Genomic DNA, 21,650 nt, shown 5'->3' with positions numbered 1-21,650 from the left:
ATATACAAATCAATATTTATTGAAGTAAATTTGGCACACATCTCCAAAAATGGTCAGATCAAATACACAAAAATTAGGAGAAAGAGGATTTAAATAAGGTAACATAAGAGTAATATCTGATAAAAGAAAGAATTCACGCCTCATTTTTGATCATTTGCCTTTTATATTTTCAAATTACAGGAAATGGTTAGGATTTGGGAAAGAGCAATCTATTTTGCCTGTAATTCTCAACACCTGAGGAAGTTTTTAAAAATTTTTAAATCCAAGGTCTAAACCTCGGAGCAGCAGTATTTTTCAAAGCTCCTCCAGGTAATTTTAAAATACAGTGGGTTTTGAGAAGCACTAGCCTATTCAATAGCCAGTAAACAATTTGCTATGTGGAATTGAAGCTTTGGTGAGAGGCAGCTAGAGATCACCGATTTGGGAGTTAGGGGTAACAAGTCACATGCTAAGAACTCAATTTATCTGGCAGAGCCTTTTATTTGTTGTGATTTTGTTGTTGTTGTTTTCCTCTTAAGTATAACATTAAATATCTTCAGTCATTTCCAGTTTGCCACATACCCCATCATTTTCTATTGCTTGCACTGATCGCATATTTAACTACCTGCCTGCCCCCTGCTATAAAGTGTAGTGAAAATCATGGCAGTATGCCAGATAACCCAGAGGAAAGGGAGAAGGCCAGAGAGTCCTGCAAGTACTTTTTATTTTTTTAATTTTAAGAGTATTACAGAAGTACAAACATTTTGGTTACATGAATTGCTTTTGTGCCACTTGAGTCAAAGTTATAAGTGTGTCCATGACCAAAATAGTATGCATTGTACTCATTAGGTGTGAATTTACCCGTCCCCTCCGCCCCCTCCCACCTTCTTGGTTTCCTCTGAGTTTTACTACCATGTGTGCACACAAGCGTTGATTGATTAGTTTCAGTTTAATAGTGAGTACGTGTGGCATTTGTTTTCCATTCTTGTGGTATTTCACTTAGAAGAATGGTCTCCAGTTCCATCCAGGTTGTTACAGAGTATTAGTTCACCATCTTTTTTATGGCTGAGTAGCACTCCATGGTATACATATACCACATTTTTTTATTAATCCACTCACGTATTGATGGGCACTTTGTTTGTTTCCACATCTTTGCAATTGTGAATTGTGCTGCTATAAACATTCAAGTGCAAGTGTCTTTTCAAAAGAAGATAGACTAATGATTAATAAATACATGAAAAAACACTGGACATCTCTAATCATCAGGGAAATGCAAATCAAAACCACAGTAAGATATCACATAACTCCAGTGAGAATGTCTTTTATCGAAAAGTCCCAAAACCACAGATGCTGACGTGGATGTGGAAAGAAAGGAACATTTATACACTGTTGGTGAGACTGCAAACTAGTACAACTTCTGTGGAAAGTAGTATGGAGATATCTCAAAGAACTAAAAGTAGACCTACCATTTGATCCAGCAATCCCACTACTGGATATTTACCCAAAGGAAACAAGGACGTTTTATTAAAAAAAAAAAAAATACACTTGCAGCTACAAGTACTTTAAATGAATACACAGTGGAAGAAAACCCTAGGCAAAGAAAATCAAAAGGAAAGATTGAAGGGGTAAGAGGACAAACCAACAAAGCACTGGCAATTCAGTACATGAAATTAATATGGATCAGCGCCTATACATACAACTACAAACTTAATTTAGTTTTTATTTTATGGATCTCGGTGCCATCACTGGTTGGAAGGATTGAAAGGGATACAGTTGATAATATTGTACTGTATGTATTTATGTATTACACAAGAAGAACAGGAAAAGTTTGCAAAGTCATGCTTTGAGTTTGTGGTGAATCTTTTACTAAATGCTTTACATCTAGCAAATAAAACCTGTAAATTTCCACCTTAAAAAAAGCGATTTAGTGAGGTGTAACTTTATCACCAACTTCATTCCTGCCCTCAACTGCAGCAACCACCTGCTGGGTTAGATGATAAGAGAACACTCTCTATTTCATGTCTAATTAATATTTCTTGCTTAGAGATTGTTGAAAAGAGTGCCAATTAGTGCCACCAGCCAGCAACTGAATTTTCACAGTTTTGGACAACATGGAAAAGAAAATAAGTTCTGGAATGTCATTCTTATTTGATCAAACTCTTTTTTCCAATCCCCAATAATTAAGAAAAATAATCATACATCTCTAAACCCTTATAAACTTTCATACAATAATTCTAGGGAGAAAACATAAGCTGCAGGAAGAACACGAACTCAAGTATATGACAGATCAGATATATACGTTCCCTTTAATATCAGAATGTGAGGTCCTTGAGGTCGAGGACCGGTTTGATTTATTATGTCTGCACTGCTTAATCCCTAATACCTAACTAATATAATTTAATGCTTATTCATTATTATCAATTTATGTACCGTACCTAATTAAATGTTGGCCCAAAAGTACTCAGAATTGTGAGCTATATGGTCTGAATAACCACTGACCAGGAAGTCGCTTTAGAAATGATTCTGTAGAGGAGGCGGATATTCAGCACCTCTCGTTCCAGTTCTAACCTCCGCCGGCCCTAGGCTTCAGCCACATGGAGGTGCAAGGCTCTCATTTGCATTCACTCTTGCATTTGTCTATGCTGTTTCTACGTGTTTAATCCATACCAATCACATCAACCAATTCCCACTTGTCAGGAATAGGTCTCAGGGAGGGCATGTAACTGAAATCTGGCCAATGAAATGTAAGGGAGAAATGCTGGAAATTTCGAAGGATATTTTCCTTCCTCATAAGAGAGAGAGGCTCAAGGACAAAGCCTTTTTCCACTCTACTCCATCCTTACTGAATGTGAACGTATGTGTAGAGATAATGTTTGGATTATCAGCAGTCATGCGATCAGAAGTAGCAATATCAACACTACAGACAGCAAGGCAGAAAGAGAGAACACATGTCCTTGGTAACTTTACTGAGCCAGTCCCTGAAACACTGAGCCTGCCTAACTCCACACTTCTTGTTAGACTAACGAGGCTTGTCCTTGTGCTTTAAATCATTGTTGGTCAGATTTTCTGTTTCTTCTACCAAAATATTCCAATAAAATCTTATACACTGTAGCAAAAACTTTTATTTCCTACCCACAGTCATTCTTCCATTGTTGTGTTTTTGTTTGTTTGTTTCTTGTTTGTTTGCTTTTGCCAGAAAAGAGGCAGTCCAAACTATAAGGCTAACAATGTCAGAGACTTGCTTTCCCATCTCCACTTGCTCACTGACGAGTATATGTCATCGTGCTCTGTCACTCAAGAGAGTTACATATATTGCCTCTGCCCCACCCGAGTCAGAGCTTCAAGTGTGTCCATCCCCCAGACGGTGCGTGCCACATCCATTGCGTGTATATATACCCATCCCCTTCTTCCCTTCCCCATCTGTCCTACACCTGATGAATGTTATTACCATATGTGCACTTAAGTGTTGATCAGTTAATACCAGTTTGATGGCGCATACATGCGGTGCTTGTTTTTCCATTCTTGGGATACTTCACTTAGTAGAATGGGCTCCAGCTCCATCCAGGATAATACAAGAGGTGCTAGATCACCATTTTTTTTTTTTTTGTGGCTGAGCAGAACTCCATGGTATACATATACCACATTTTATTAATCCACTCATGTACTGATGGGCACTTAGGTTGTTTCCACATCTTTGCAATTGTGAATTGTGCTGCTATAAACATTCAAGTGTAGATGTCTTTTTTATAGAATGTCTCTTTTTCCTTTGGGTAGATGCCCAGTAATGGGATTTCTGGATCAAATGGTAGTTCCACTTGTAGCTCTTTGAGGTATCTCCATATTACTTTCCACAGAGGTTGTACTAGTTTGCTTTCCCACCAGCAGTGTATGAGTGTTCCTATCTCTCCACATGCACACCAACATTTATTGTATTGGGACTTTTTGATAAAAGCCATTCTCACTGGAGATAAGTGATATCGCATTGTGGTTTTGATTTGCATTTCCCTGATGATTAGAGATGTTGAGCATTTTTGGAACTGCCTTCTTCTAATCACATTCAAATTCACAGGTCTCACTCTTGGAAATAAGTACCAAGTTAAGCTAAATATCATGCTCCATCACACTGGTTACCTTCATTAATTCATTAATTGATATATGTGTGAGCAGAAACTCTAGGCATTCATGATTTTAGCCTCCTGGGGAAAGCCTGCCTGAGAGGATAAACCAACACACAGAGAAAAACAGATAAGAGAAAATAAGAAACGGCCTGGCTCCATTCAAGCCCACAGTTTCAGTTCCTCAGGTCCCATAGTTGCCCTAGTTATTGCTTTACTAAAATGTGGGTATATATCCCTCATTCTATGAACTACCTTAGTATTCTCTTAGCATATTAGTCAGAATTGAGTTTCTGTCACTTGATACTGTTAGAGTTCTGATTAATACATTGTTTGCCTTATGAAATCCCACTCACACTTTATCAAATGTCAATATCAATTCATTCAACAAATATCTATTCAGCATCTACAATATGTCAGGCCCGGAGTAAGCACTAAAGATGTAAAAATGAGGAAGACATACTTTTTTCCCTTAAGTTTCTTACAATCTTCAGAGATTTCACATGTGAAGATGCTTACCAAAGAGTTTATTAAGTACTTGAAGGAGCCATGGGAATGGAATGATGGAAGTGGCTAAAAACGCAATTTATTCCAGCCTAAGATAGGGATTCAGGGGCTAAGGAACAATTTCCCAGATAGGGTGGCAACTGAGAGGAGTCTAAAAGGACAAATGGAAGTTAGCTAGGGGGATCTTAATCAGGGAAGTGACTGGATTGCTTTTCTTACATTTTAACATGTTGTGTGAAGATGTGAACTCAAAGCTATAGCAGCCACTCTGTCATCATTAATAGATATATAACAAAACTAGAGAAAAGCCAACCAAGATCCCTGGCACCTTTGAGGAGTTGAACCAATACTGGAATCACCTGTCTTACTCTGTGGTTACACTTTAACATGTTGTGTGAAGATGCGAACCCAAAGCTATGGCAGCTATGGCAGCCACTTTGTGATTATGAATAGAAATCTAATAAAACCAGAGAAAAGCTAAATACCAGCTATCTGGGGAACCACCAGGATTTAGTGGCCAACTGAACAAGGGGGTTGAAACAAACTTTAGTTTGAAAACTTTGATTGACTTTTGGCTTCATAGCTAACTTGGGATATATAGAAAGGAAAGAGAAGATAAATTATGAACACAATTGAGTTTCAAGTACCTTTGAGACATTCATGGAGGTAGTAGGAACTTTGATATATGGGCTGGAACTAAATTTTTTAAAAGTAGCTGGGCCTCGAAATATATATTAAGCAGTTATCAGCATATAGATGACAATTGGAGCCATGAAAGTGAATGGCATTGTGAGAAGAGAATGTGGAGGAGAGAAAAGATCCAAAAATGGAACCCCAGGAAACACATCATGCCTTGAAAATCAATAGATAAGCATTTCAAGAAGTGACTGGCCTGGATTCATACCCAGAGAGAGAGAGAGAGTAAATCAATTTAGTACTAAAATATGTCCTCTGGATTTAGCAACAAGCTTGACAACAGCAGGTTCAGTTTGTAGAATATGATTGTATAAAAGGTGTGCAAATGTGGATGGGACTGTAAATTACTGTTACTATTTTGAGAGCCTTATGTATTAAGGGGAGGAGAAAGATTAGGTGGTAACTAAAGTATTTATTCCATGGTTTGTTTATTTAATGTGACAGAGATACTTGAGCATGTTTATATGTTTAGAAGATCCAATAAAGAAAATAAAAGATGAGACAAAGAAAACAGGGCAAGAATACTGAGGATGAGGATGATGCCAACAGGAATCAGATCAGGCTGCATCAAGCCATTCGCCTTCCTAAGCCTCCTACAGTCTACAAGGCCCCACACTATTTGGTCCCCAGCTCCTCTCTGATTATACCTCTCCTTTTATACTCTCTGTTCTTCACTCTGCTTCAGACACACTTGTCTCTCTGCTGTTCTCAAACATGCCAAGCATACTCCAGCCTCTGAGCTTATGTATTACTATATTCTCTTTACTGCTTTAGAAAGCACTTCTCTCAAGATTTGCATGGCTCATTCTCTGAATTCCTTCTTTGCCCAAATGTCATCTTATCAGTGAGGCCTTCCGTGACTGCCCTAGTATATAAAGTAACAACTCCCCTCCTTGTTCCTAGCATTCTCTAGCCCTCTTAACTTGTTTAATACTTTTCCATAGCTCTTATCACATTCTGGCATGCTATAAATCTCCTTATTCATTTGCTTTTTGTCTGCCTTTCTCCGCTATAATATATACTATGAAGTGAAAGTTAAATGTATTTGTTTTCTATATGATATTTTCAGTGTCTAAACAGTGACTGGTTGTCAATAGGTATGCAAATAAATGTTGGTTAAGCAAAAAATGAATTGAGAAAAAAGATGTATAAGTTAGATTAAAAGGGAGTGAAACCACAGGGGAATGTCAGATGGAGAGAAAAGGTAGGAGTAGAGAGACCAAAGAGCAGACTCCCAAGAAGTTAGAGACTCAAAGCAACATAGAGATGAGAGGTTATGGTCAGAGTTTAGAGCACTTGGTTTTGAGATCTCAGAATGCATACCAACACCGGGGGTGAGCCCTGGGGAGTGGATTCTTGAGACATGCTGAAGGAGAAGCTCTTTGGAGTTCAGGGAAGCAGGAAGTTTTTATGCAAAGGTGTTCGGTGTGTCATGGTGGTAATAGTGAAATTTTTCTGGGGTAATAGCAAGAAGTGGTACGTAGAAGCAGACGATGAGTAAGGACATTCCTTAGTGAACTAGAAATGCCCAGGGAATAAGTGGTGGTGGCAAGGGGTGAGGTGGAGGATGGGGGCAGGGAGTGGTGGAGATGAAGGCACGAGGACAGAGTTGAGACAGGTGAAGCTGACTGGCCTGGATCCTCCAGAAAACACAGCCCGGTAATACCAACAGCTATACAGCTCATGAGGCTAACAGCTTTCTGAACACCATCAGCTGTGTAAAGCCTTTTCTTTAAGTTTCGAATAACAGAAAAATCATGAGGTAGTTTTCTGGTACCAGTATAGATGAAATTTACAGAAAACACTCTTTGATGTTTGACAGCTGACAGCTTTTAAGCCTCGTCTCTCCCTCTTCCCTGCCAGCGAATAATTCACACCAAACAAGACCCTGCCCATGCACAGGCACCCTCGGTCTGGCCCCACCTTCTAACCACAATAAAACCCTGAGCACCTTTCCTTGCTGTCACAAGCCATTTTCTGAATGGCTTGGGAAGCATGCCCTGCTTTCTCAAAAAGCCTCATTATGTAAGTAATAAACCTTTTCATACCCTGTGTGTACGTGGCATCATCAGTCTCCACATCCGATCCAAGCTTTGGGTGGAGTTCATCTTGTTTCCGCAGTGTGTCCACAAAACCCAGCTATAACATAGACTCTTCAGCAAAGCCCTCATTTTTCTCATCAAGCAGAAATACCCCTTACTTTATGCTCTCATTTACGTTTATTTGTATCTTTAGTGCTCACCACCATCTAATATTTATTATAATTGACTGCGTAGGTATCCATCACTCTCATTAAGATACTTGAGGATAATAATTGTACCTTATTTATCTCCGTATTCCTTGGAACTTCATGTAAGAAATGCTTGATATTTGATTTATTGAGGTTTTCAGGAGGCACAAGGACAAAGTGGCATTCCCTCGAGGTATTAAAAGTTTCAGTTTTGATCTGAAGCTTTAAAAACACCCCCTGAATGTATTCTATCTCTCCTGGGCTCTAAGAGTTCATGATATAGCTAAAATCATGGTATGAAAACAACAAAACGTAATATAAAGACCACTTTTAAAAGATCAGTTCTTTCTAAGCTGCTTCCATTCTCCTTATGGAATTACTAAACAGAAGGCTTACTTGAAGATATCTGAAAGTTCATTCATTTTCTGTAAGAGCTATGAGAATGCTCATAAAACCAGTTCTGAATGGGAACCCACCCATCTGTTTTATGCTGTTTTTCAGGCAGTTAGCCTAATTAAGCCTCCTAGGCAGGTTAGAGTCCCCCTGTGGAAACTAAATTGAGTTTAAATACAGAATTATCTCAAAATCTATGAGCTTTTGATTGATGCCACAGTTAATTTTGACAACTGAAGTGGCTTCCTGCTTCTCTTCATTTTAAGAAGATGAATAATTATGGAAATGTCCTCATTAACTCTTTGATGCCATTCATTGAAATTTATATAAGGTATTATGCCTAAACTCAAAGCATAGAAGAGAAAAATAATCAGTCTGTTAGGCATATTTGCTTCAAATTTTTGTCTAGTTTTACTTCACTGTCATACCTACAGGCACTGCCAGAAATATTAAATTGTATGTCCAATGACATAAGAACAGATTAAGAGAAAAATTCTCCATTCAGATGAGTATGGCCCTTACCAGTAAAGAAAACCAAAAATATTTCTTCCCCAAATATATTAATACTTCTTTGACATATTTTGAAATGGCTATTCTCCTGCAGACAGGAATAGCCCTGGCAAGGCTGCCTTTTGTGGAAGAGATTTGCATCTGTAGAGAAAATTCTACATTAGCAAAATAAACAGCCTGGCTTTCTCTGAGGCCCCTCCCTTGTCTAGATCTAAGAAAGATTAACTCAACCACAGAAAACCATCTATTCATTCTGAGAGCTGCTACCTGTGAAGTTTTATCTGCGTAACAAGACCACCCTTGCTAGCCATGACTTAACTCTTCTCTCCCTCCCATAACCTGCCTTGCCATGTTCCAAGTCCCTATTCTTTCTGTAACATTGAGATAAAATAAAAGCGTCAACCATCTGGCACTTTCTTTGAGTTTTCATAATTCGATGATTCCTGTGCACATGTGTACATGTCGATGAATTTGCATGCCTTTTCTCCTATTAATCTGCCTTTTGTAAGTTGATTTGCAGCAAATCCTTGGCCACTACACCAGTACCACGACAAGACCCCCTATATCTCAAGATTTTCTTTTTTTTAAATCTCAGATTGGCAACAGATTTCATCCTCTGTGTTCTCATATTATCTCAGTCTGGATAAGCAAGCATTTAATCACCATTAATGGCATTTTTACTCTGAAGAAAGGGATATATTATGAGCCATCAAAAAGAAAATAAATATTAATAAATACAGTTTGGGAAGTAACAAATTATTTCTTGGAGTTCATTTCAAATAGTCAGAAAACGAGTGGATTAGATAAGTAACTTAACCTAAATGTTTCAACTGAAGTGATTATATATCTTCTATAAGTGTCTTCTAGATTCACCAAGACTAAACTGCTAAAATTTGTTCCATATATTTGTATTGACTTTCCGATCCTTTGAAATAGAAATTTTACTCATTTTACATTTTGCAAAAGGAAAGTATGGAGGATGGAAAGGATTTAAACAAGAACGCTCACACTTCGTGTATCATCCTCAATTTCCAGAGGTCCAGAAATGATCTCAGGATGATTTCAGTGCATGTGAAAGTACTTTTTAAATGGGAAAATCACGAAATCAATACTTCTTATGTAGAACGAACACTAGACAGATTTGTCCATTAGATGTCTGGATCCTTGGAAGCACAACTGGGAAAAAAGAAAAGAATTTTGAAGTAGAATTTTAAAGTTTTGGATCCTTTTAAACCTTATTCTATATCAAGTCACTTACCCTCTTTGAGCCTCATCTCTGAAAGAGAAGCCAGAGTGTTACGATGACTGTGGGAGACTTCAAAATTGACCCGAATTCTTTACCCTTCCCTGTATCCTTGCCTTTTGTCCTGTTGGTGGCTTCGCACTGTGCCCCTGGGCTTGGCTATGGGACCTGACATGGCCAATAGAATGACACGGAAGTAATGGTGTGCCAGTTCTGAGCCCAGGTCTCTAGAGGCCTTGCTTGCTCCCATTTGCTCTCCAGTAGCCCTTTCATCACTCTGGAAACATGCCCACACTCATCTGCTGGAGGTTGAGAAACACGTGGAGCCAAGCCCAACTACCCAATTTATCTCAGCCCAGGCCATCCTAGCTCAGCCAACAGCCAGCCAACACCCAGTTAGGTGGGGGAGCCCAGCTAAAATCAACAGAACTGTCTAGTCGCTGGCTCTAGATGAATGAGCAAAAAATGCTTATTGTTATTTGCCATTAAAATGTTGTAGCTATTTGTTATCCAACGATATTATGATGATAAATAACTGATCCTGTCATCATCTTGTCAGGAAAAATCATAGCATTAATATGTAACTCAAAAAAATCATTTTATAAATCATAAAACTCTTTTCAAATTAATAATTGATAGAATTATCTGGATGATCTAAACATCTGGGTAAAAGTCTGCCAGAGTTCCCTGGTATTTGGTTTTATGTAATTTTTATATGAAACCATATAATAATTTTTAATGTAAAACCATATAATAAATAAATTATACATAATAAAATGTATTTATTCATAGATGAGAAAGTCTAGAAAGATTTCAATTCCAGAATTCCAGTAAAAACATAATAAAATTACCTATAAAATTGTTTTATTAGCTTATTACTTAATTTTTGGATTGAAAAATAAAACAATAATTCTAGAGAATGATTACATCTTTAAATCCTTAAGCATCCTTAAGCAAGGGTACATGTAAATCATTCTAGATACTTGTCTATCATTCTCTAAAACTATTCTGTGAAGAGAGTCTACATCTACTTACTAAATCAGATTATAACAATCCTTTCTTTCAGAAATATTATCAACTCATTAGTTAAATTTCTTCAGAATTCATCAAAGATATATCTTTTCAATTGCAATCAAAATAGAATTTAAAATGATTAATTGAATTCTTACTACAACTCTTTTAAATGTACTCAAGGACAATTAGCCTTTTTGTCTTTAGACTTACCATTAACTGATTTTATTTTCAGTGTGAGAACATATATTCTAACATATATAATTATTAACCAAGAAAGCTTTTAATACGTGATCAGATAATCTCACATTTCCAGTTTTAGAGTTTTTTAATCTATAAAATGGAGATATAATACTACCAACCTTGGAGGAGTACCCTCAAGGACACAGATATCTTAATATGCCTCTAAGCATAGCATACTGAATCTTTCATATTCAATCAGATTTCTAAGTACCATGCACTCTGACAATTATGGTGAACGAGATTCTCAAAACCAAAAAAAAGAAAATATGTGTGTATACCCACTAAGAATTTGCTGGAAATTTTGGAGCAGTTTTAGCATCCAAAAAGCAAAATTCAAACCACCTTCCACAATCATGATTCATGGGCCTACCATCAATGTTCAAAAGTAGGGGAGTAGAGTGCCTTTTCCCCCCTGCTCTGACAACTATTATTCATGCATTTTCAGGACTGCTGATTGTTTGTTATCCCCCTCCATGAACCATTTTTCTAGATGATTTAGTACTTTCAATGAGAGATTCTGCTTAATGAAGGCAAGGGGAGTTAAAGAGAATTTTGTTGTTGTTTTCAGTGCAGGGCATGGAATTGGATAGAGTTCTTACAGAAAGAAGCCTGTTGAACAACTGTGTTGAACTGGAATTGTATTTAAGATTTTATTCAACTTATTAAATGTCTTGCTTTATGTAAAACAGAATACCTCTAAAAAATACCAGTGAGGATTGTGTTTCCACAGTCGGGCAACAGTACAGGAATTCATAGAAGTAGTAGAATTATGCTTTAATGAACCATACAGAACATCAAAATTGCTTCAGCACATTAGAATTTCATTTAAGCAGAGAATTACAACTGCTAGCGTACAGAAAGGGATGCTGTTCTGGAGTTCGGATTGTTGGTTTTTCTTTTTCCTTTTTCCTTTTTCTAAAATATATGGGACAAACTCTTACCCAGCCCCATCTCTTCACCCTACCCTTATAAGCACTTTAGGAACTCTTTTTAATCAGATACTGTAACATGCCCTGTAATATCTGAAAAATAGCAGTGCCAGTTTCCGTAACGCTTGTCAGGGTTCAAGATGATATATTTACATTCACATTCCTGAATCTTCTCTTAAGTTCCAAACCTATATTTTCAAATGTCTGCCTCTGCCACTGACTAAATATGTGATTATAGATGAAAACATTTACCTTTTGGAGCTTTATTAATGATTTCCTCAGATGTAAAATGAAGGTATTAAAAGATGAAATAATTTTTATGAGCCTATGTAACTTCAATAGTTTCATTAGCTTATGATTCTAGCATCACCTCAATGATCTGAAAGGCACATCATATCCAAAGTAGTCAAAAATAAGGTTTAATTTGTTAAAAACCTCATTATTCTCAGTTATTTCTAATTTTGATAGCATCAATCAGTGTTAAAACCTCAGAGTTATAGTTGCTTTCTTATCCTTCTATTAATTGTAAGGCCACAATGTTCCTCAAACACTTCTCTCCTTTCCATCTTCTTTGGAATAGCGATGGCTTCATTACCTTTCCTGAATTAGTGAAACAGATCTACCCACTAGCAGTTTCCTCAGCCTCTAAGTTTTCTGTCACCCCAACAAAGTCTGCAAAATCACCTTCTGCAGTCATAGATTTGATGAAGTCATTCTTACAACAAATGGTTGTTCATGTCCTTCAGAAAGAAGTTCACCCTCCTTGCCCTGGTCTGAAAGATATATGTTCCAAAATAGAAACCTACACTGGCATTTTTATTTCTACTTACTTTCCACCCATACAAGCTTGCTGTTCCACAATCAGGGGGTCATGAAGCACCAATTTCTCCATGCGATTGTGAAGATCAAACGATACAATGCATATGACATGGACTAAGAGCAGTAACTAGTGGAAAAAGAATGCGCAATTAGTGTTAACTGCTGTTAGAGTGAGTCTTACTATGCTCTGCACTTTCCCACACATGCCTTTTCCTTGCCTCATTCACTCTTCCTGGAAGAACACTTCGCTAATTTCCACCAAATGAAACCCTGTCCATCCTTTGAATCCAATTCAAATGTCTGTTCTGCAGGGCACTGTGGCTCACTCCTGTAATACTAGCCTTTGGAGACCAGGAGTTCCAGACCAGCCTGGGCAACACAGCAAGAACCCCTGTCTCTACAAAAATTGTTTTAAAAAATCAGACAGTGTGGTGGCCAATGCCTGTAGTCCTAGCTACTCCAGAGGCTGAGGTGGGAAGATAAATTGAGCCCAGGCGTTCAAGGTTGCAGTGAACTATGACCGATCCAGTGCACTCTAGCCTGTGTGACAGAGCGGAACTTCATCTCTTAAAAAAAAAAAAAAAAAGTCTCTTTCTTCATGAAGTCTTCTTCAAGATGTGTCAAAATTAACCTCCCCTTGCACTGTACCCACAGTATCTCCTCTGAAAATCTATTGCATCACTTTTCGGTATGCCCCATACTATAGATAGTTCATCTGTTCATTTATTCACTCAGTGAATATATTTTGAGTGTCTGCCATGTAAGCAGCATTGTTCCACGTTTTAGATATACAGGAGTAAATAACAGCAACAACCAAAAAACAAGCTCTCTGTTTTCATCAAGCTCATAATCTATTGGAGAGAGAGAGGGAGAATAAAAAGAAAATATGTAATGCAGCAGGTATTATGAGGGATACAGGGCAGAAGCAGAAGAACCAGTGCTATGCACTCAATTCCTTTTTCCATATTAGAATTCCATTGTGTCCTGAGACCATCTCAGTCTCTTTTTCTGCCCCTCGTACCTAACACCATGTCTGGCATTGTGTACAATGAATTTGTATTAGGTTGAACGTGACTTTGTTAGTGAAAACAACATTTTAGGCAAAATGCTTCAACTCTCTGCTTCAGTGTCCTCCTTTGGAAAAGAAATTAGCAATACTTATTTACAAGTTATTGGGGAGATAAAATGAGATGTTTATAAAATACTGGTATATAGTAGACAACAAACAAGCTCTATCGGATGCCATTGTTGTTTCTAAGAAACATTTCTAAAAGTCTTGTATTAGTATACTCTTAAAAGAACATGACCTGGTGAAAATATACATTTTAAAGACTATTTTGAAAATTTTTAATAGAATTGAATAAAATATCATTACTCTGGGCCACCTGTGGAGATGTAGAAATGGTCTTGTTATATCAAAGTAGACATTTTTATGGTCTTCATTAAAACCAGGTTCTGCTCAGAAAATGTTTAAATTTTTCTAACAGATTTTAAGACAACAAGAGATCAAAAAATTACCCTCTTGACACCCCGTCTCTACTAAAATTAGAAAGAAATTAATTGGACAACTAATATAGAAAAAATTAGCCGGGCATGGTGGCGCATGCCTGTAGTCCCAGCTACTCGGGAGGCTGAGGCAGGAGGATCGCTTGAGCCCAGGAGTTTGAGGTTGCTGTGAGCTAGGATGACGCCACGGCACTCTAGCCGGCGCAACACAGTGAGACTCTGTCTCAAAAAAAAAAAAAAAAAAAAATTACCCTCTGAGAGAGTTATTTAAAAAAATCATAACCAAATTCAGAAGTAGCGAGAGAAATTCATATAAGTGGTAACAGAAAAACCATCAGCCCATCTCAAGGGCTATTTATCGTGGAAGGGACTTTGAAAATCTTTTAATCCAACCCTTTATTTTACAAATGAGTCCCACAGAAGGGGAGTGACCTGCCAAATGTATCACAAAGAGTTGACAAAGCAATCACCAAGCTTCAATTTTCAGCAGTCCCCTTCAAAGAAAGAAGAAGAAGAAGAAGAAAAAAACAGCTCTGCTTTTTCTCTCTTGTGACTAGAAAGGAGGCTGTTGCCTCACAAAGGAAGATGATTTCAGTCTGCCATGCGCTAAGGCTTTTCTGAAGTACATGCATGTATAGTCCCATAGTCTCCTGCCTTTGAGTAAATATATGACATTATAGAGTGATTGTCTGTTATTGCCCAACTGACCTGTCAGGGTATTTAACGGTTTCCTTGATCTTTCTTCTTACATGGCAAGCATAATGAACCATTTTCCTGACCAACCCTTTCTGCAGTGATACAGCACATGTTAAACAACTCTAAATATTTTTTTATTATGTAGCATTGCTAGAGACCAGAAAATCAGCACTAAAGGATATAGGCTTTTTTTTTCACATAATAAAGTCTTGAGAGGGAGCAGAGAAGCAAATGGAGTTTAATATAGACACTGAATCACAGATGAAAGAATCTAATCAAATGCTGACAAAAGAAAAACATCGTAACAGGAGGGTAAGGAACAACCTGCATAAAACACCATAACCACCCTGACAACTGAGCTTTCACACCTACTCTGGGGAAATTCAGCACCCCATTAGAGGGCCAGGAAGCAGACGTCCTGAAGGAAAACTCTATAACCAGCCAAGACAAGTTGATGAGACATTTTCAGAATCATCATTGCACACAAGACACCCAAGACGTTTACACTTCTTTTTCTTCTAAGTTGTTTGGGGTTTCATAATGAGGAAATATGAGAAATCACAAAAGTAATAAGCCTCATTCCTATATAGCTGTGAGGAGAATAAAATAAGGCCACTTCATAAAATTTCTCCATTATGATATTTTCCTTTCAAAAATACCAAAGACCTTTTTCAAAAATATTAGTTTGGCAAAGGTTAACTTGTATTTGTATTGCCCTAAGTGAAATGAAAGTTATTTTATGCTAATGATATTAGTAATTGCCAACTAAAATAAATAATACTGGTCATAACAATATTTGTAATCATGCAGTTTCAGCATCTTAATCTCCACCACCCGGTATTGGCCACTAGCATCATTTGCTTCATTTTCAGAGACTCATTCCTGCTCTCCCTGGTTCCAACCTTGCCCTGATACTGGATTCAGTCTTTAAGTGTTAATCAGATTCTGTGTTTCCTGCTTACTCTGCAATGACTCCTCCTTCCTCTTAGAAAAAAATCTAATGTTTCTACCCTAAGTAAGAAGGCCCTAACCGACCTGCTCCTGACTTCTCTCTGTTCCCCACCCTTCTGCCCTAGTTCCCCATTCTCCCACCCTGGGCTTTCTTCAAAGATGCCAAGATCCTTCCCATCTTGGGGCCTTTACCCATGCTAAAAACCCTGCCATTTTTTTTATCTAGGGAAAAAAGAGTTCAGAGAGGTTGAATAACTTTCCCAAAGTTATACAGATAATAAGTGGCTGAGGCAATACTGAAATCCAAATCTATCTGATTCAAAATTCTACTTTCTTTCTATTATACAACACAATGTTTTGAAAATGTCAATAACATTAACAGTAACAATAGAAAAGATTTATAAGGTGTTTCCCAAGTGCCATTCACTGATACAAGTGCATTATGTGCATTAGCTCATTTAATCCTCATGACAACACAATAGTATTGGTGCTTTTATCTCATCCTATAGATAAGGAAGCCCAGACTAGAGAGGGTAAGTCATTTGCCCAAGACGACAAAACCAGTAAATGGAAGAATTGGGATTAAAACCTAGACTATCTGGATTTAGAATTTGTGCTTCTAACTTCTCTGAATATCAGTGAGATCAGATGTTTCCTTCGTGTCATTTCTCAAGTGAGACAAGTGAGGCACAAATAATGTCAATGTTCCCACAAAGATCACACTGCAATATTCCTGCAGCAGCACCTCTGCCCCCAACCCCAACCTGAGCATCCCAGCATCCAGGACACCTACAGAGCTGGGATAGTACCTAAACTAACACTGATAGAGCTGGGAAGTATCTAAAGCAGGCCATGGTCTACCATGCTGAGAGTCAAAAAATTAGGAATAACCAATGACCAATAATATTTTATAGAGCATTTCAATGTGTAGTTTACAAAGCACTTTGGCATAAACTTCTCCAACTAATTTTTTAAAATGTATTCATTTTAAATAAAATTGTCAAGCCAACCAACCTACCTTTATACCAAATTGCTTTGAACCAAATTGTTCTTGTCAAATCACTAGTAACTGGATTTTATACCCATTCATCAGCTGAGAAAATTGAGGACTTGAAAAGTTAAAGGGCAAACATCAAATATATCTTCAGAATTCAAATCTAGACCATTTGTTCCAAAGCAACCATGCCTGAAGTGGGAAAGTTTATAGAAAACAGTTAATGCAACTGCCCTGAGTTTACTGCTATTTTTAGAGGGTCTTGCTTTCAAGATTGGCCTTTGGCTAGTGTCTGGAAACTTGGTTTCTGAAACATGCACTAAGTGGTAAGATTTAACTATTGTGCCAGTTTGCTTAGAGTGTTCGAACAAACTTTTTTATGGTGAACGTCTGCTTTCTGCCTTAGAACCTGGAATTTTGGTAGGAATGGGTGCTTGTATGATCAGCCCCCAGTGAAAACCCTCAAGCCTGCTGAGTCACTAACAATCTTCCCTGGACAGATACATTGCACACACGTAGACACATTTTACTGCTAGACAGAGAGTGTCCCCTGTGTGACCCCTCGCAGGGGGGAAAGAGCATAAGAAGGCTGCACAGGGATTTCTCCAGACTCTGCCTGAGAAATGTGTTTTTATTTTTCTCTTGCTGATCTGGCTGTGTACCCTCACTGTGCTGCTGTAGTGAATCTTAATTGTAAGTATGATGCTGAAATCTATGGATCCTCCTAGTAAGTCACCAAGTGTTCAGGCTGTTTTGGAGGCCACCTTGAGATGGAAAGGCTATAGTAGAATGACAGGAGCCCTTGACAAGGTGATGGAGGCAGGGCAGAGTAGAGGTTTCTCTGTGCTTAGACCTGGGAGCCAAGAGATTCACAGGGTTACATCGCATCTCATAATCTATACCGGAAGTGGGAATCCAGCACCCTTGGCTATGCAATTCACTGTTAGAAATAGCAAGACTATGCCTTTAATAAAGAATTGTTAGTATTTATTCACTATCAGGCAAAAAGCGGAGGGGGGGATACCTGAGCAATTGAAGTATAAACTCCAACACTTTCCAAGAGAGTTAAAATTATAGGAGATAAATTGGCTTTTCTTGGCTGAAACTCTGCATACTGATTAGCAGCCCAAACAGGCAAATTTATTCAAATCTACCTCTCTAAAACAAATGTCATCTTCCCCGGGGGAGTAAAATGGTGTGGAGCTATATATAGGGTACACAGTTTAAAATTCCTTTTTCAGGAAAATTCCTCTCCACACTCCTTTTTGCATTAGATATATTTGTAACCTGGGTAGCAGCTGAATCTTGTTTCAAAAGTTGTGGATAACTAATCTCTTGGGTCTTACCCTGAAACCATGTTGTGCAATCTATGCATACACTGTACAATTTATGTTATGAAACTTCTTAATAGATGTTTATTTTATGGCAAATTCACTTTGGTATTTTAATAATCAGGCTCATTTCTAGTCCAAGACTTACCAGCTTTCTATTAACACTTCCCTATATTAAGCTTTTCAGAAAGAAGCTGACCTCCCCAAATACACACCCACATATACACACAAGTACAAACACCCTTCTATCACAGGAGATTTGAAACCAGAAAGCACTTAAATGGAGCTGGCACCACCTATCCCAGACGGCTAAGAAAGAGTCAGTTAGAACTAGAATGGTGACTGCAATATAAAAATGACTCAGGAGTCCAGTGCTCCCATCACAATGTCTACAGGGTTGTTTTTTCACAAAGGATAGGGCTGAACTCATGTCAACAGGGGAAATATCCTTTTCATATACTAGAGTAGACTAGTTTTCTTGAAAAAAGAAATGTATGCTGAGACTGAAAAAGTGTGACATCTGTTTAGGTAACTGGGAGGAAAAATGATTGTAATTAAAGGTGACATTATTACCTTCACCCACAGGACTGAAGCCTACTAACAGCCCCCTGCCCTGCCTTTGGAGTAATCAAATCTGGATTATAAAGGAGTGTTAGAGTCTTGCATTTGCAAATTACTAGAATGCTCAGAAAAAGAACCTTCTTCTTCAGTGAGAAAAAGTGAAACTTCCTGAGAGTAGGGTACCAGACTCCGGGGATCTGAAAACAGGGCTCCTAGGGAAAGGAGGGAGAATTGAGAAGAGAGAGAAGTCAAAACAGCCAGAACATCCACATGGCTCACACGTTTGTAAAAAAATCCACATTTACAAAGCCTTCTTCCCCTTGCACACTGCTATCACAGTTCTATCATTTGTTCTGAGAAAAACTAGTAAGCCAGGACACGGATTGAAAAGAAAGGAATTTCTCAGAATCTTGTGAATCTTATGAAGATCTTGTTGATGAAAACTGGAAGAATTTTCCCCACTGGTATTACTAAATGGCACCACCATAACAGCATAGATCTCCAGTAGCAGGCAGGATCCCTCCTGGAACATGAAAGACAATAAGGTGAATCTGCCCAGAGTGGAAGTTTCTAGAAGTCAGAAAGCATGATTATTTATTTTAGCCATTTTTTACCCCTGGCAGGATAGATGCTTCATAATCTGCCTTTGAACGAATGACAGAAAGCTGATTCCTTTACCTAAACTACTGCCATCTCTAACGTTATTTTGGCCTTTTAAAAACACGTTCATCTTGTAAATCCTCTGCAAAGTTTTTTCTAGTTCCCCTGTCTACATATAATCTCCTCCTCCTAAGAGTGCCCATTGCACTCCCTTACCTTGATGATAATTATCTTACTCAAGGTTGAAATAAAGACATCTGTTTATTTTTTATTCTTATAAAAGCTCCTTGAACATCACACACATCTGTCTGCCCCTTGGCTCCTCTATTACGGCAGAGAGCAAAGGACCTTACACATAGAAAGTTCAGATTTTTTAAAATTTGATTTTATACTTGTGCAAGATGGTCTGCAAGTTATTTTCTCCTGCTTCCACTTCTCACGTGACAGAATTATCCCTAAATAACATTACAATATTCACCTCCCATTTTATTTTGTAAAACTAGCAATTACCGACATACTCGTTATGGATATTCCATAGCATTATCATAATATTGCACATATTTCTATTGTATTTCCTGCCACTAATAACTAAAATCTCTTCATTTATGAACAATTTTACTCTTTTTGGAAGATCTATTTCTCCCATCCTGTGCTGGATAGATATGCTCATTTTATCTACTCACCTGATGTTACACTTCAGGTAGAATTGGATATACTCTGTGGGAATCCTAAGGATAAAAGTTGCCTCACTGGATGACTCGTTAATCCACATAGACCAAAACACTTCTGACTCCTCATTTGTAAAATGAGATTTTAAAACCTTCATCATTATTTATTAAGCATCCTCTCTACCCAGGGAACCTAATAAAAGAGATGCATCCAAAGAGTTTAAAAATAAGAGCTCCACTTGCAGTAAGGGGACATGGTGACAACTCTCACCTGGGGTCATTCCATTTCAAGTGCTTTACATATTAAAATGCTCCAATCATATATGGGTTTAGATGCACAATTTGTAAGAAAGCTAGCAAATGATTCCTAAGGGAGAGGTTGCATCCTGGCATCAGAGAAGTGCCAGGATTACAGACCCCACAGCTGGAGCAGTCTAATAAGAGAGGGAGAAAGGAAAACAATATTAAAGGATAGTTCAGAGTATTAAAAGTTTTGCAGGGAGAATAAGGCCTTTTCTTCTGCAGAGATATAAACAAGTTGTACACATCAAGACAAATACTCTAAACTACTTTTTGTATTCCTTGTAAGAAGGAACTGTTTCGTTTATAGTAACACCAAGTACAATAACCATCAACTGTTTATCTAAGGAACAAAATTCCACCCGAAACAAATCATGATCAGACTCCCAACGGGAGAATTAAAAAACAAATTTAAATTTGTCTACTTTTCACTCCAGACAATGGGGCAGATCCTTTCTATTCTCACCTTCCTCATGTTCAAATCAAAGCAGAATAGTAGCTTTATTTGTGAAATCGATTCATCAAAAAATTTTCTCTTTTTTTTTTTCATAGTGATTAAGGGGTTGGTTTATTAGAAGGACATAAGAACCTTTAATATGTATGCACCCAATAACAGAGCTTAATAATGCGTGAAACAAAAACCAACAGAATTAAAATGAGAAATAGACAAATCCACAATTATAATTAAAAATTTCAATAATATTCTCTCTGTAATTGATAGAATAAGCAAACAAAATATAAAATTTGAATGCTATTAATAACCGGATCTAGATGACATTTATAGAACACCCCACCAAACATCAAAAATTTTCTCTTAAAATTGAGAATTCATTTTTATTTATGGCCATATTTTCTTTATCCCTTTCCATTTATCTGAGTGGGGTAGTTCTTGTTTTCGCTTGCAGTAGAATCAATTGATCAAACCCAAGGTAATTTTTTTCTGGTAATCAACACCAGTGGCACAAGCATGAAAAAATTCTAAGAAGCATTCACTGTAAAACCAAAGTTTTTAAATTTTATTATTTCTACCCTATTTGTTGCATAGTCATAGAATTTAGAGCTCAAGGGAACCTTGGAAATCACATAGTACAATTCATTCATTTTACAGGTAAGAAAAAGAAAGGCATTTAATAGCAGGACCAGGTCCCCTGATCCCAGAGTTGGTATTCTCACCCCTTTATTGCACCCCTCCCTGCTGTGTAGTTCCTAAGGGGGGAATTTTAAGCTTTATTGGCAACTACCATTTGAAATGCAGCTTCCAAAGATGACTGACTAGCAGCTCCCATATAAATCACACCTGAATGATCTGGAATGTGCTAGAGGAGCTTCACATTGAAGGTTTACCACTAAAATCTACACTTTAATAGT

Source organism: Propithecus coquereli, unplaced genomic scaffold, assembly GCF_000956105.1.
Source record: "Propithecus coquereli isolate 6110/MARCELLA unplaced genomic scaffold, Pcoq_1.0 Scaffold325, whole genome shotgun sequence".
Lineage (NCBI taxonomy): Eukaryota > Metazoa > Chordata > Mammalia > Primates > Indriidae > Propithecus > Propithecus coquereli.
Note: the sequence above shows the minus strand (reverse complement) of the source record.